Below are 15,508 nucleotides of genomic sequence, written 5' to 3' on the forward strand. Positions count from 1 at the left end.
AAAAAAAGAAGTGTGTGTGTGTGTGTGTGTGTCTACTTCTTTCAATACTCAATACCAGTTTGGGAAGTCATTTTGTGTTTTCTGTCACAAAGGGCCTTATTTCCTATTGGCAAAAACCACTTTGCTATACAAATGCACTAGGACAGGAATATGCAATTAGTGGAAATCCAGCTGTTGCAGAACTACAAGTCCCATGAAGCATAGCAAGACTGACAGCCACAAGCATGAGACCCAGAGGCATGATTGACTTGTAGTTTTGCACCAGCTGGAGGTTGGCCAATTGCATATCCCTGAATTAGGACAATATGTAGGAGACAAGCAACGTGAAAAGCAAACAAGAACCCAATTTAAAAATTTGAACAGACAATACATATTTCAAGAAAAATACATTTTTATTGCTCAGCTGGCATTGGAATAGCCCCCCTACCATTAAAATAGCTGACATAGCGGTCACGCACCTCACGTGCGGTTTGGGGGGCTAAGCCAGGAAGGGCATGATCCAGCCCTGTCAGTTCTGGAAATATTAGTCCGGCCTCAGGCCCAATAGGCTGCAGGTACTGGTTACCTGAAAATTTCCGTAGAAAATTGTGCAGAATGCAGCAGCACAGAATCACATAGTTCAGTTTATATTCTGCAAGGTTGATGGCTGTCAGTAACAGACGGAACCGGCTGGCCATAATGCCAAAGGCACTCTCCACAACCCTTCTTGCTCTGGCCAGCCGGTAATTAAAAACCCTCCTCTCCGGGGTGAGGGTCCTTTGGGGGAAGGGTCTCATAAGATGTTCACTCAGACCGAACGCTTCATCAGCCAGAAAAACAAACGGTAGCCCCTCCACATTCTCGGCATCTGGTGGCAAGTCCAGGCCACCAGTTATAAGACGGTGGCAGAACTCGGTCTGCCTAAAGACTCCTCCGTCAGACATCCGGCCGTTCTTCCCCACATCCACATAAAGAAAGTCACATTGTGCCGACACCACCGCCATTAGCACCACACTATGGAACCCCTTATAATTCCAATAGTAGGACCCCGAATGGGGTGGGGGCACAATCCTCACATGTTTCCCGTCGATCGCCCCTCCGCAGTTGGGGAAGTCCCAACGGGCAGCGAACTGGGAAGCCACAGTCTGCCATTCCTGTGGCATGGAAGGACACTGGGGAGTCAAACACAGGAAAAAAAATAGTCATTAAATAAAAACAATTCATAACAAATAAAACTCAAACACATTTTGGAACAACAGTTAAACAGAAATATTGCAAATTTGTTTTCTGCCAAAAAAAAAAAGTAGGCGGACCAATTCACAGATTAATCAGCCCTCTGATGGACCAGGGGACATAAATTAGGTGGGTAAGTGGGGTGGGGGGGACTAATTAATGAGTATCCAACACCTGCAAGCAATTTGAGTGGGGTGGGGGGACTAATTAATAAGTATCCAACACCTGTAAGCAATTTGAGTGGGGTGGGGGGACTAATTAATAAGTATCCAACACCTGCAAGCAATTTGAGTGGGGTGGGGGGACTAATTAATAAGTATCCAACACCTGCAAGCAATTTGAGTGGGGTGGGGGGACTAATTAATGAGTATCCAACACCTGCAAACAATTTGAGTGGGGGGAATAATTAATGAGTTGACAATCCATATCTCTATATCTATATCTATATCTATATATCTATCTATCTATCTATCTATCTATCTATCTATCTATCTATCTATCTATCTATCTCTCTCTCTCTCTCTCTCTCTCTCTCTCTCTCTATTTATGTATCTATCTATCTATCTATCTACACACACAGGGTGTATACAAAGAGTATACAAAGGGTGGGGGGTGGGGGGCGGGGGGGGGGGGCAAGTAAAATAGTACAATGGAGCTGACAATATGAATTATAGAGAAAAACAGTCTCGGCTGTGGGTGTATATGGGGCCCAGGATTGAATGCTGAGGACGTTAATGAAAGCAAATATGCACGTGGGACACAAAAAGGTAAAAAGCTCAAAAAAAAAGACACAAAAAATAAAATAAAAACATTAAAAAAAAAAAAAAAAAATGCATGCATTCATATAAAGGGGACATTCACATCATATTCCTGTCATGGATATTAAAAGTCATGATGAAATGAATACAAACATACAATGCATATAATGCATATAATGCAATATTAAAAGAACAAACTTACCTTCATATATTCCTTCTGCAGGACCCGAATAATGGCAGAACAGGTCTCTGGAATAATGATCCCCAGAGCCTGGGGGGAGATGCCTGTCGAGAACTTGAGGTCCTGAAGGCTTCTCCCTGTCGCCAAGTAGCGCAACGTGGCGACGAGCCTCTGCTCCAGAGTGATGGCTTGCCGCACGCAGGTATCCTGCCTGCTGATATAAGGGGTCAGCAAAGCCAGCAGACGGTGAAAAACGGGGTCCGTCATCCTGAGATAATTCCTGAAATCATCAGGATTATTCTCACGGATCTCACGGAGTAAAGGCATATGCGAGAATTGGTCACGCTGGCGCAACCAATTCTTTGTCCATGAACTCCTCCTCACCCTGTTCACAGACTGGGCTCGGGTCAAAGTATTAACCCCAACACCAAGCCCCAATATAGCACGAACTCGTTCCAGAGTACGTCCACTCTCCATGGCTTTGAAACGGTCGGCTGGACAGACAAGCTCAACTGAACGCACTGAAGAACAGCCAGACCTATGAAGAACGACCTGAAACCCAGAAACGAGCGGACCAGAAGTGCCTAATAACAGGTACAACTGATCCACGCATACCGAAAGACAGATACAAACCTCACAGGTAGACTGCGCCGCAGTGAACGGACAAATTAAGCTGAAGTCTGAAAAGCGCGAATCGTCTCTAACCAAACTTCTACTAACGCAAAGTCAGCAGAAGGAGCCCAAAAGGGTGCTTTGCTGTGTCTTGGACTTCCTATTTCTAGTCCCGTCGTACTTGACGTACGTCATCGCGCACGCTTTCAGCGGACTGTTCGTTCATCGTATGTGGTCAAGTCCGTTCATGCTAATTTTGAGCGGACTGTTTGTCGGATTGTTTGACGAACAAGGTTGGGCGAACAGTCCGTCCGTGTGTACGCGGCCTTAGAGTTAGAGCGACTGCACTTCCAAGTGTACTTTCAGTACAAAGTGGAGTTGACTTTCATAAATATCCCCCTTTATCTGTTACACAATAAAAGTGAAGTACCAGAGAAACTTGAACAGAGTTTAGCTCAAGTAAGCAATAAATTAGGCAAAATGATAAGTGTATTGCATACAAATAATGGAACTGAATATACAAGTGATAACACACAGGCAGTTCTCAGTAAGCATGGCATAATATTTCAAGCTACTGTACCAGTTTTTAGATGTATCTATGTTTAGCCACTTCAATATCAAGCAATTTTACCCCCTTCCTGCCCAGGCCAATTTTTATTTTTCAGCTCTGTCATACTTTGAATGATAATTGTGCCGTCATGCAAAACTTTACCCAAACCAGATTTTTATCATTTTGTTCACACAACTAAGCTTTCTTTTTGGTGGTATTTAATCACCACTGGGTTTTTTACATTTGATAAACAAACAATAAAAAAAGACAGAAACATTTTAAAAATACGTTTTTCTTTGTTTCTGTTATAAAAATTGAAAATAAATAACTTTTCTTCATAAATGTAGGCCAAAATGTATTTTACTATTTTGGTGAAAATAACCCAAATCAGTGTATATTATTTTGTCTATAGGAAAGTCCACAAACTATGGCATATATCTGAAAGTGATCAATCCTGATGTACTGATGTACTCTCATTTCTTGAAGCCAAGCATTTTCAGGACAATACTATGTAGATAGTCTAAGGTATTTAGTAAGAGGCATGACAAGTTTTTTGAAGTTGTAATTTTTTGGCATAATATTTTTAAAAATTAAGAAATTAAAAAATATATATATTTTTTTACATACTGTCACCAGTACAGTGCCATCATATAACTGGTGTGGCGATGATCAGGGACACTGATTTGTGACAGTATGAAAAAAAATTATATTTTTTTGTCTTTACGATTTTTTTAACACATTTCGACTAGAGCTATATAATGTTACCATAGTAACATATGATGTCCACCTGGATCGACGAGAGGCCTGTACAGCCATCAATTAACTATAGGCTGGGCAGAAAGTAGTTAAACTTCTTGGTAAACTAAATGTCTTTTCCTTATAATAAAGTTTGTGTTTCCTGTCTGTGGAATGTGGACTGTCTGTTCTGTAGGACTTTATACAGAATTTCAAACACATAACGTTTTTTTTATTACTCCAGACAACAAAGTAAAACATCTATCATTTTTAGGACCAACTCTGTCTTGCAAAAATTATTAAATTTTTTTATACAATCCATAGAAGAAAAAAGGTATCAAATCCCAAAAAAATTCACTTTTATCAGTTACAGTATATAAATTGTAAATATTTTCCTATACTTGTCATGTTTAAAATATCAATAAAATGTAAAAAGTAAAGCAAAGTTTTTGTTTTTTTAACAAATAAAAGATTTATTTTTAGTTCAATATTTTTAATGTGACACAAAAAATTAACAAAAAAGCTAATAAAAACAAACAAAAAATAATAATTCTACGAAAAACTAAGAAAAAATTGAAATACAAAAATCACATGGAAAATAGTGAAGGGAAGAAGAGGAGAATAATTTAATTTGGGCGGATTAGGGCGAACTAAGGGTTACAAATGGATTAATTTCAAAGAGAATACTTTTTTTTTTTACTTGTCAGGTTGCTTTAACTGATATTATATTTAGATTGAAACTCAACTATTTGATGGGGGCAGATGAATAAAACAGAGTAGGTACAAAAGTAACAATGTTACTTTGTACCTCTCCTTCTCAAAGGGGAATAGTGCTTCTAAAAACTGTGCCAGATGTTCTGTTTTTTTAAAGCAAAAGCATTTACAGCTACTACTTTGACAACTAGCATGTGTCTTTATTGAAAGCATAGGCATGGTACAATAACATCAAATAACGCAGTACTACCAGAAGTCACAACGAAATACAGTCATGGTAGTGTAGGTTACAACCAAGCATGAGCAGGCAGAGATACTAAATCAGACTCACGATAATTGAAGAATATGAGGAAAAGTGTACACATGTTAAGTCATAGAGGTCAGCAGCCAAGACAGTCCACCAAAGGAAACATAGCCGCTACACTTACACAGCAAATCCTGACCATAGTTTTGAACTCAATAATTGTCAGCAAGTGCAAGGTGGGAAGCAGTGGGGCTGAAGGAAATTATTTTGGGGTATATGTAGTATATCCAGTTTCAACAATTGCTTAAAATGTACAGTATCTCACAAAATGAGTACACTCCTCACATTTTTGTAAATATTTTATTATATCTTTTCATATGACAACACTGAGGAAATGACACTTTGCTACAATGTAAAGTAGTGAGTGTACAGCTTGTATAACTGTAAATGTGCTGTCCCCTCAATATAACACACACAGCCATTAAGAGAAAATGTCTAAATTGGGCCCAATTAGCCATTTTCCCTCCCCGGTGTCATGTGACTCATTAGTGTTCAATTGTCTCAGGTGTGAATGGGGAGAAGGTGTGTTGAATTTGGTGTTATCGCTCTCACTCTCTCATACTGGTCACTGGAAGTTCAACATGGCACCTCATGACAAAGAACTCTCTGAAAAAAATAATTGTTGCTCTACATAAAGATGGCCTGGGCTATAAAATTGCATAGACCCTGAAACTGAGCTGCAGCATGGTGGTTAAGACCATACAGTGATTTAACAGGACAGGTTCACTCATAACAGGCCTCTCTATGATTGGTCAAAGAAGTTGAGTGCTCAGCTTCATATCCAGAGGTTGTCTATGGGAAATATATGTATGAGTGCTGCCAGCATTGCTGCAGAGGTTGAAGGAGTGGGGGGTCAGCCTGTCAGTGCTCAGACCATATGCCGCACAATGCATCAAATTGGTCTGCATGGCTGTCATCCCAGAAGAAAGCCTTTTCTAAAGATAATGCACAAGAAAGCCCGGAAACAGTTTACTGAAGACAAGCAGACTAAGGGATTACTGGAACCATGTCCTGTGGTCTGATGAGACCAAGATAAACGTATTTGGTTTAGATGGTGTCAAGGGTGTGTGGCGGCAACCAGGTGAGGAGTACAAACACAAATGTATCCCGCCTACAGTCAAGAATGGTGGTGGAAGTGTCATGGTCTGGGGCTGCATGAGTGCTGCCGGCACTGGGGAACTACAGTTCATTGAGGGAACCATGAATGCCAACATTTACTGTGACATTCTGAAGAGGAGCATGATCCCCTCCCTGGGCCAAAGGGCAGTATTCCAACATGATAATAACCCCAAACACACCTCCAAGATGACCAATGCCTTGCTAAATAAGCTGAGGGTGATGGACTGGCCAAGCATGTCTCTAGACAGTAACCCTATTGAGCATATGTGGGGTATATTCAAACGGAAGGTGGAGGAGCACAAGGTCTCTAACATCCACCAGCTTCATGATGTCGCCATGGAGGAGTGGAAGAGGATTTCAGTGGCAACCTGTGAAGCACCTCCACGTCCAAAAGGGTTAAGGCAGTGCTGAAAAATAATGGTGGTCACACAAAATATTGACACTTTGGGCCCAATCTGGAAATTTTCACTTAGGGGTGTACTCACTTTTGTTGCCAGCAATTTAGACATTAATGGCTGTGTTGAGTTATTTTGAGGGAACAGCAAATTTACACTGTTATACAAGCTGTACACTCACTACTTTACATTGTAGCAAAGTGTAATTTCTTCAGTGTTGTCACATGAAAATATATAATAAAATATTTACAAAAATGTGAGGGGTGTTCTCACTTTTGTGAGATACTGTATGTAAAGTCTAACAATGAACTTTTCCGATTTTCTCCCTTTTGGTCTGCTAAATAAACAATTGAAATAACTCATATTTTAGTCATTTCTGTTTGATAAATATGAAAAATACCTGTGAATTTTGTTAGAAATCTTGTGAGTTAATAACTTCCTGTGCTCTCTACCTGGAGTTGAGACAAGGTTAGAAATAAAGTTGCAAGGACTGACAATTAAAAGCTGTGTTGTCATGTCAAAAAGGAAGACACGCTACTGTATATTGCTATCAAGAGTTATTTTTTTTCTGTTCTTATAGCATGTTTAAAGGGATAAAAGATTTGGACTTGTGCATGTATTCTAGAGATGTACTATATATGTGTTTGTTTGTTTTTTTACCTTGATATATGCTTTAACACCATACTGTAAACAGTAGGTTTTCAGTTAATGAATTACTAAATAGATTTTTATTCAAATTTGATGATAATAGATGTGAATATTTAGTATTTTTACAAATTTTAAACAATATGATATGATTGTGTGCCAAGTTTAAATGTAGAGGTAAAAATCAGGATGAGCAGCCTGAAACTTATCTGGAATGCAAATAAAGATAAAAATACAGCTTTCTACAAATGTCAAATCTTTGTCATTTGTAAAGTTCTGGACACTGTTTCAGCAATAGTTAGGGATTATACTAAAAACCATTCCTTACTAAAGGGTAAATTTAATGTAACAATTATAATTTTAAGGTCAGTATTAAAATAGACTAAGGCTACTGCTCATAATATATGTAAATGTCATTTTTATCACAAATGTACGTTGTTTGAATAAATTCACAAAAATGTAATCTGAAAGACAATAAGAAAAACCTCTGCTTACTTGCTTAAAATAAAGTATGGTGGTGCACAAGCATAATTATGCATCTTGTATAAAGCTCTTTATCTTAGTCTTTCTCCTTGCCTTTAGTGTGTCTAATTAATTGCACATTGTATTTCTTACCTAACATATTTGGTTAATAAAATAAATAAAGAGGTATGTGTGTAAAAACAACAATGCATGAATCAAATCAAGAAATATATATTGCAATTTAAAAATAAGCAAGGAGAAACTTTATGCAAATGTCATATCTCTGGCTGTGACTGTTTAGCCTTCACAAATTGCACTTTTTATTATGCTTATGTATTTATTGCTTTAATTGACAGCAGCCTATAACTAGTATACCACTGTGATTAAGTTTTTAGAATTTCTGGTCTGCTTGCATTTTAACCACTTGCTGACTGCCGAACACAGAACGCCAATATATGTCCTTACTTTGAGGATGGATATCATTGTTGTCAACTAGCTGCCATAACCCTGGTATCCTTGTGTTTGGCTGGCTACAAGATAAAAGTGGTCTCTGTGGCGGATTCACTGAAGGATCACTTTTATCGGTGGTGGGGGAGGGGCCCGCTGTCACGCTCCGGTGCCCTCCGCTGCTTACCAGAGCCATCGGTAGTGACAGAGGTGATCCTGTCCTCTTTGTGGCTGTGCATGGAGACACGTGAGGGGATGGCCCCACCTGTCTCCATGAAATTGCAGGGTGGAAGAGACATCAAAACTTCACTTTTAGTGTAAATATGAGATCTGAGGTATTTTTGACTCCAGATCTCATATATAGGAAGTCCTGTCATGCTTTTTTTCTATTACAAGGGAGGTTTACATTCCTTGTAATAGGAATAAAAGTGACACAATTTTTTATAAAAACATTGTAAAAATAAAAAGTTAAATTAATAAGAAAAAAAATTAAACGAGCCCCGTCCTGCCAAGCAGAAGTGAACACATATGTGAGTAGTGGCCGCATATGAAAACAGTGTTCAAACCACACATGTGAGATATCGCTGTGATCGGTAGAGCAAGAGCAATAATTCTAGCCCTAAACCTCCTATGTAACTCAATCCATGCAACCTGTAAAGTTTTTTAAATTTAGCCTATGGAGAATATTAAGGGTAAAAGTTTGTCACCATTCAATGAGCAGGCACAATTTTGAAGCGTGACATGTTGGGTATCAATTTACTTGGCGTAACATTATCTTTAAGAATATAAAAAAATTGGGCTAACTTTACTGTTGTCTTTTTTAATTCAGAAAAGTGTATTTTTTCCAAAAAAAGTGTGCTTGTAAGACCGCTGCGCAAATACAGTGTAACAGAAAGTATTGCAACCGCCAATTTATTCTCTAGGGTGTTAGAAAAAAAGGATAATGTTTGGGGGTTCTAAGTAATTTTCTAGAAAACAAAAATGGTTTTAACTTGTAAACAAAACATCTATAAAAGAGGCCCGGTCCTTAAGTGGTTAAATTGATTTTGCACATGAGGCTAGAAGTTAGCATATAACATTTTTTATATATTCATTAGAGCAATTCATTTTAAAAGACATTGCAAGAAAAAAAAACTGGCATTTGACATCCTCTTTACCATTTTTGTAATGCAAAAACTCACTACTACTCAAAACTCACTATATTAGTTATTTCATTTAAAGCCAGTCATCAGGCTGCTAGACACAAACACACTGAAATTATATGTCCTAGCAGAGATTGCTTTGATGCTAGCCCAGCTGAAGTCTTAAGAACAAATATTCCATAAAATAAAATGGTACAAACAGACTCCATATTTATAACTGCACTTTCACATCTTTTAGCATCTTATGTCTAAATATGACTGTTCAGTCCAATAGGCACCAGCGTTTGACCAACTACTTTTTCTCTGTACTATAAGAGTGTTTTAAGACACTTATGACAAGGGGTGTGGTTTTAACCAACTGTCAATTTCACAAAAATCATTACCTACATCGGTGAGAAAAAAAAGGGGTGGAGGGTGTCCATTAGATGTTAAAGTAAACCTGATGTTAAAGAAGTGCAAGTTACCATTCTGTTACAGACTCATATCATGCATTCTGTCTGTGTTAAAAAGTAACATAATTCCTTATTCCTACTACTTGATTTGTGTCAGCAATTCCAAAAGCACTAAAGCTAATGCATAAGCATGATAATCAGAGAATTATGCACAACGTTAAAAAAAATAGAATAAGCATTACCCCAATTATTTGTGGACATCAATTCTTCTCTTTGAATACAGCATTTTGTTATTAAAAAACGAACTATTATTATTTTGTTTACAAAAGTTTATTTGAAAAATTTGAACATACAACTTCAGTATAATAAAGGAAGTTTCACAAGATAATACAGCGTGGTACATTGTTTATACATTATCAAAGAAGAGAAGGTATCTGACATGGTAAATGTTAGAAAGGACCAGAGGTATAGAGGTATAGAGGTATATATTTATCAATTGAAGACTAATCAGATTGAGTTTTGTGTGTTATGGTAACATCTAGGCTTGTGCAATTTGTTTCGTAACAAATCGAAATTCGGCTGAATTTTGCATCTTAAAAAATAATAACGAATATGAAAGAAATATGAATTCGAATGAATTTGGTAATTCTTTAAAGATCTAATGAAACAAAAGGTCAGCTCAAAGTAAATCTTATAGTCCAATCAGCTAATTAATTTTGTGCCGGAGGTTGGATTACTGGCAAAGTGCATTCCTGAGAACTGAGTTAGAAGGGTGTTGTATTGTATTTGAGCCGAGGAGAAGAGACGTTGTCATTGTGTGTGTTAAAAGATTCAATAAACAAACGACTTTCCAAACTACGAATCATTATCACGAATGTCTATACATACATAAATAGCGAATTTTAACGAATACGAACAAATGAATTAGACACTCTACGAATAATAACGAATTATCCGAAAACGTATTAACGTAACATAACAAATATAACAGAACGAAATTATGCATGTTATGAATGACAACGAACCGAAACTAAACAAAATTTTCCATTGTGCACAAGTCTAGTAACATCCAGAAGTTCCATTTCTCACTGAAGATATGCATGCTGTCATGTAGGGTGTGATAGATTCTTTCAGACAGTCTAAGCATCTCCATCCTAGACAGGACCTGCATCCAAGGTAGGTTATTTGTTCTCCAGTTGAATGCCACCATCCACTGGATCAAACTGGTTAATGAGTGAAAGAGTCTGTTACAAGGAGTAGGGACATTTGGTAAATTGGCATATAATAGGCAAGTTTGTGGGGAGAGGGGGATTTTATGCATGGATGATTCTTCAAATCTAATTATAGTTGCATTCCAGATTGGTTTGAGGTATTCACAGCTCCAGAAAATATGTAAGTATGTGCCGGGTTCTGAACATCCCCTAAAGCAGTTGGGGGAGGTTGCAAGGTAAAAATAATGTATTTTGGTTGGAGTCAAATACCATCTGGAGAAAAGTTTAGTAGAAGACTCCCTAAATGAGATTGCTCTATTACTTTTGCGAAGGTTGTCAATCATCACATCCCACTCCTTGGTCTCCCAGTCTCCCAATGTATCATTGGTGCTGATTTTTCAGGCATAGAAAGAGAATTTAAGTGTCTATATAATAAATATATGAAACCTTTGTCCCTTGAAGTGGTTAAGCAAATTTGTTCAAAAATGGTGTTTGGTGTATGTTTTTGTAGTGTATAGTATTTTGAGTAAAATTCTTTAATTTGGGTATAGTGGATAAGTTCAACATGGGGAAATGTATACATCTCTTGAAGAGTGGAGAAAGGGAGGAATCCTGTCTTGGTAGTCAGATTGTTTTTAATCCATAATGTGAGTGTATTATATTCATTGTAATTTCGTGTGAATCTAATGTTTCCTAAGTAGGAGGCTAGGGGTGGAACTTTTGAAGCTAAAGAATATATATCCTTGATTTTTAACCACAATTGGAGAAATTGGGCAACTATCATATTGTATTTATTTACAGTACAGAGATGGTACATGTTCGTCCATAGGATACCTTGAAGATATAGCGGTGAAATAGAGGATGATTCCAATATTTTCCAGGGGACATTATTAGTAGAGGTGAACCGTTGTGATAGTTGTATAAGTCTAGCGGCAAGGAAATAGTGCCATATGTTTGGGAGGCCCAGGTTCCCATTAGTTAGTGGTCTGTGCATAAGGGCGTAGCTACATCTGGGTTTCTTGTTTGCCCAGATAAATGTATTAATTTCTCTTTGGAGAGATTCTATCCTGGTTTTGGGGACATTGATAGGGAGGGATCTAAAGTAATAGAGAAATGTTGGGATGATTGACATTTTAATTGCACAGATTCTTCCTAGGAAGGAAATATGATAGGTGGACCATCTTTTAAGTAGGGAGCTAATATGGGAGAAAAGAAAGGGATAATTATCTTTGTACAAGGATTTAAACAAAGTAGTGACTTGGATACCTAGGTATCTAAAGGATTTGGAACACCATGTTTAAGTAAGGGGGAATTTTGTTGAAGAAGGGATTGAGTATTTGGAGGAAGATTGATGGGAAGGGCCGAACATTTATTTATATTGATACCTAAACCTAAAAGGTTGTGTAAGGCTTTAAGTTCAATGAGAAGATTGGGTAGGGATATCAGTGGATTGGATAAAAATAGAAGGGTATCATCAGCATATAGACTTAGTTTATATTCACTGTGGCCTATCTTGTATCCTTGTATGTTATTACTTTCCCTTAATGATACAGCCAGGGGCTCTATTGCTAGGGCAAACAGTAGAGGGGACAGCCCTGTTTTGTTCCTCTACTTAGGGGGAAGAATTCTGATTTGTAACCCGGGATTTTGATTCTAGCTTGTGGGGAGTGATATAGGGCATTAAAGCCATGTAGGAAGTTATCTTATATTCCATATTTAGGGAGAAGATGATTGAGGAAGGGCCAATTAACACTATCAAATGCATGGTGGATGTCGAGACTAAGGAGACAGAGTGGTCGCGAGTGGAGTTTTGCATCTTAAATGATATTTGTGGCAAGTCTAATGTTGTCAACAATTTGACTGCCAGGAATGAAGCCGGTTTGATCTGAATGAATGAGGTTAGTAATTACTGTAGCAAGTCTGTCCGAAAGCACTCTTCCAAAGATTTTAAGATCATTATTTAAAACTGAAATGGCTTATGATCTTGATTGAGTTTTCTTGCAAACATGGAGGAAGTGGAATTTCCATATAGCATAAATTTGGCTTTAGAAAATCTAAGAGCCTTTTCTGTGTTAGCTGATAGGATCGTGTCTAAGGCTTGATGTTTAGTTTGTATTTGTTGATTCAGTTCATTGGAGGGTGAATAGCTTAATTTTTTATATAGCTGGTCAAGATCTCTAGTAAGGCACTTAATTTCTGTGAGTCTTTCTTTGTTCTTGGCTGCTGCTATACTAATCAAATGACTCAGTACAGCTTTGTGGGCTGACCACAGTGAGGTAGGAGGAGTCTCTTCAGTAGAGTTTTCTTTAAAATAGTTCTCTGTGTGGGTAGAAATTTGTTGATTGATTGAAGGATCAGATAGCAGAGAGTCATTCAAGTGTCAGTTGAATGGTGTTGGGGACATTCCTATATGGGATGTGACAAAAGAGACTATATCATGGTTGGACCATGAGCATGGATGAATATGTGCTTTAGACAAGTTAGTAGTATAGGTGTGCAGAAGACATAATCTAACCTAGCGTAGCAATTGTGGGGGTGAGAGAAGTGGGTGTATGCTTTAATGCCAATGGTGTGGGCTCTCCAGGAATCTATTAGTTGGAGTCTATTGAGGGTGCGGTTCATGGTTTTAGAAAATGTTTTAGAAGAGGGGACTATTTTAAGAGGTCACTACCATCTTACAAACAGCAGGGATCAGATATTGCTGGGGCTTTCCTTTTAAACTGTCAGTGATGCACAACGGTTCTACTCACACAGTTTATAACATCATTGAGGGAAAGGAGCTTCTTGTGAAACTGGGCTTGCTGGGTTTTGAACCCCCTGTCCGTCCTCCCACAACTCCAAGATCCTCACCTATCTGGTCAACTCCCGTTACACACCGTAACCAAAGAGACCAAAGGAGATGGCGCCAATTGTCCCAGGAATGAAATTCTTCATATGGAGGAGATCTTCCAAAGATATTTTCTCCCTCGCTCGACCACAAATTGCCACAGAACTAAGCTAAAGGTTTCTCCCCATTGTTTCAGTTCACAAAATGAAGAGGAGTAAGAGTAAAGAAAGGGGAGGACTTTCTCCTTTTTAATGATCTATTTTATTTTTTTAAATATTTATTTTTATATAATTTTTTTTCTCTTCTCTTTTTTGGAACTAATTTCGACAAATATCACTGGACGCTACCCAGTTTTCATAACAAATATTATGACTTATAATAGCTGAATCAAAGTTTAAACCCCCCATATACCAAACTGGTACCTTTGCTCTGATCTACCGTTGATACTCCATGCTGGGCGTGAGACATTGTCCACCCACATTTTTGATGCCCTGCCCCCCTCCCCCACATTTTTTTTTCTGGGGATAGTTTTCCTACCTTTCTGCATATGAAAAATGTTATATTTCTACAGGCTCGGCATATCCGCCGTCGTTGGTTTGATCCCCAACCTACCACGATGGCCGATTGCTGCACGCTCCTCTTGGAGATGTGGCGTTGGTTCCCGCTGGTGGGTTCAGGACAGGTATGTCCTCTAAGCTCTAATTTTTTAGCCCTTATGGCACTGATTATTGGCTACGTAATTTATGGAAGCTTCCCTGTACTACTTTATTTTCCCTACTGTTCAAATGGTGTGGTATATCGAAGTAGATTACGCCATACTACCACTCAACAAGCATTTACATGTTATTATTGCACAGGTACAAAACTACTCAGGTTTCAGAGGTGTTCTATATGTGTTATATCTTATATATCTCAGGGAATATTCAATATACTTACCAGTCCTAGAGAATATATTATTCTAAATTACTAATGGGTCTCAAAATCCTCTCAGATAATGTTCAGGGTTTCTATTCTCCAAACAAATGCAAAAAAGCCTTCCAAAACTATAAAAGACTAGGAGCTGACATAATACTACTACATTCTTCGATAAATCCTACAATCAATCATACTTCACCACATTTCATAACAAAACCCGAGGTGTTGCTATTTTTGTCCGCAACTCCATCATTTTTGACATACAAAACATCTACAAAGATGATGACAGCAGATTTATAATTATCAAAGGCTCAATCAACAATCGATCATTGTCAATTGCATCAGTATATGCCCCCAATGAATCTCAACACTCCTTCTTTTCTACATTTTTAGATACCCTTGGCTGTTATAGCTCCCCACACATGATACTAGGGGGTGACTTTAATATGGCGGCCCATCCTACCCTAAACAAACTATTATTAGTTGATGTCTGTATAACTAAAAAACATAATATAAGCCACGGGGCATAATTATTAAAGTATCATCTTAGTGCATTCATGAAAATGATGACACACCTTTCCACCAGTATCTCCCCTTCTAATAAAGTGATATGTGCATAAATGCTATATATTTATCAAAACTAGTAACAGGTAGAACACCACCATAAACTTTCAATAAGTGTGTTGAAATCAGTTCTGTTTAATGTTGTGTATCAGCAAGCCATATCGGTTTTGTAGCAATAAAGTGCTTTCACAAATGTGTTACAATGCAAGAATTATGCTACTATAGACTTTGATAGACTTTGATAAGACAAAATGTAATGTACCAAGTGAAGCAACTAAATGCTAATGTATAAAATCTTGTTTCATTACATGTAGTACATTGAA

This window comes from Lithobates pipiens, unplaced genomic scaffold, assembly GCF_037356315.1.
Source record: "Lithobates pipiens isolate NorthernLeopardFrog02 unplaced genomic scaffold, aLitPip1_a1.2 Scaffold_18, whole genome shotgun sequence".
NCBI lineage: Eukaryota > Metazoa > Chordata > Amphibia > Anura > Ranidae > Lithobates > Lithobates pipiens.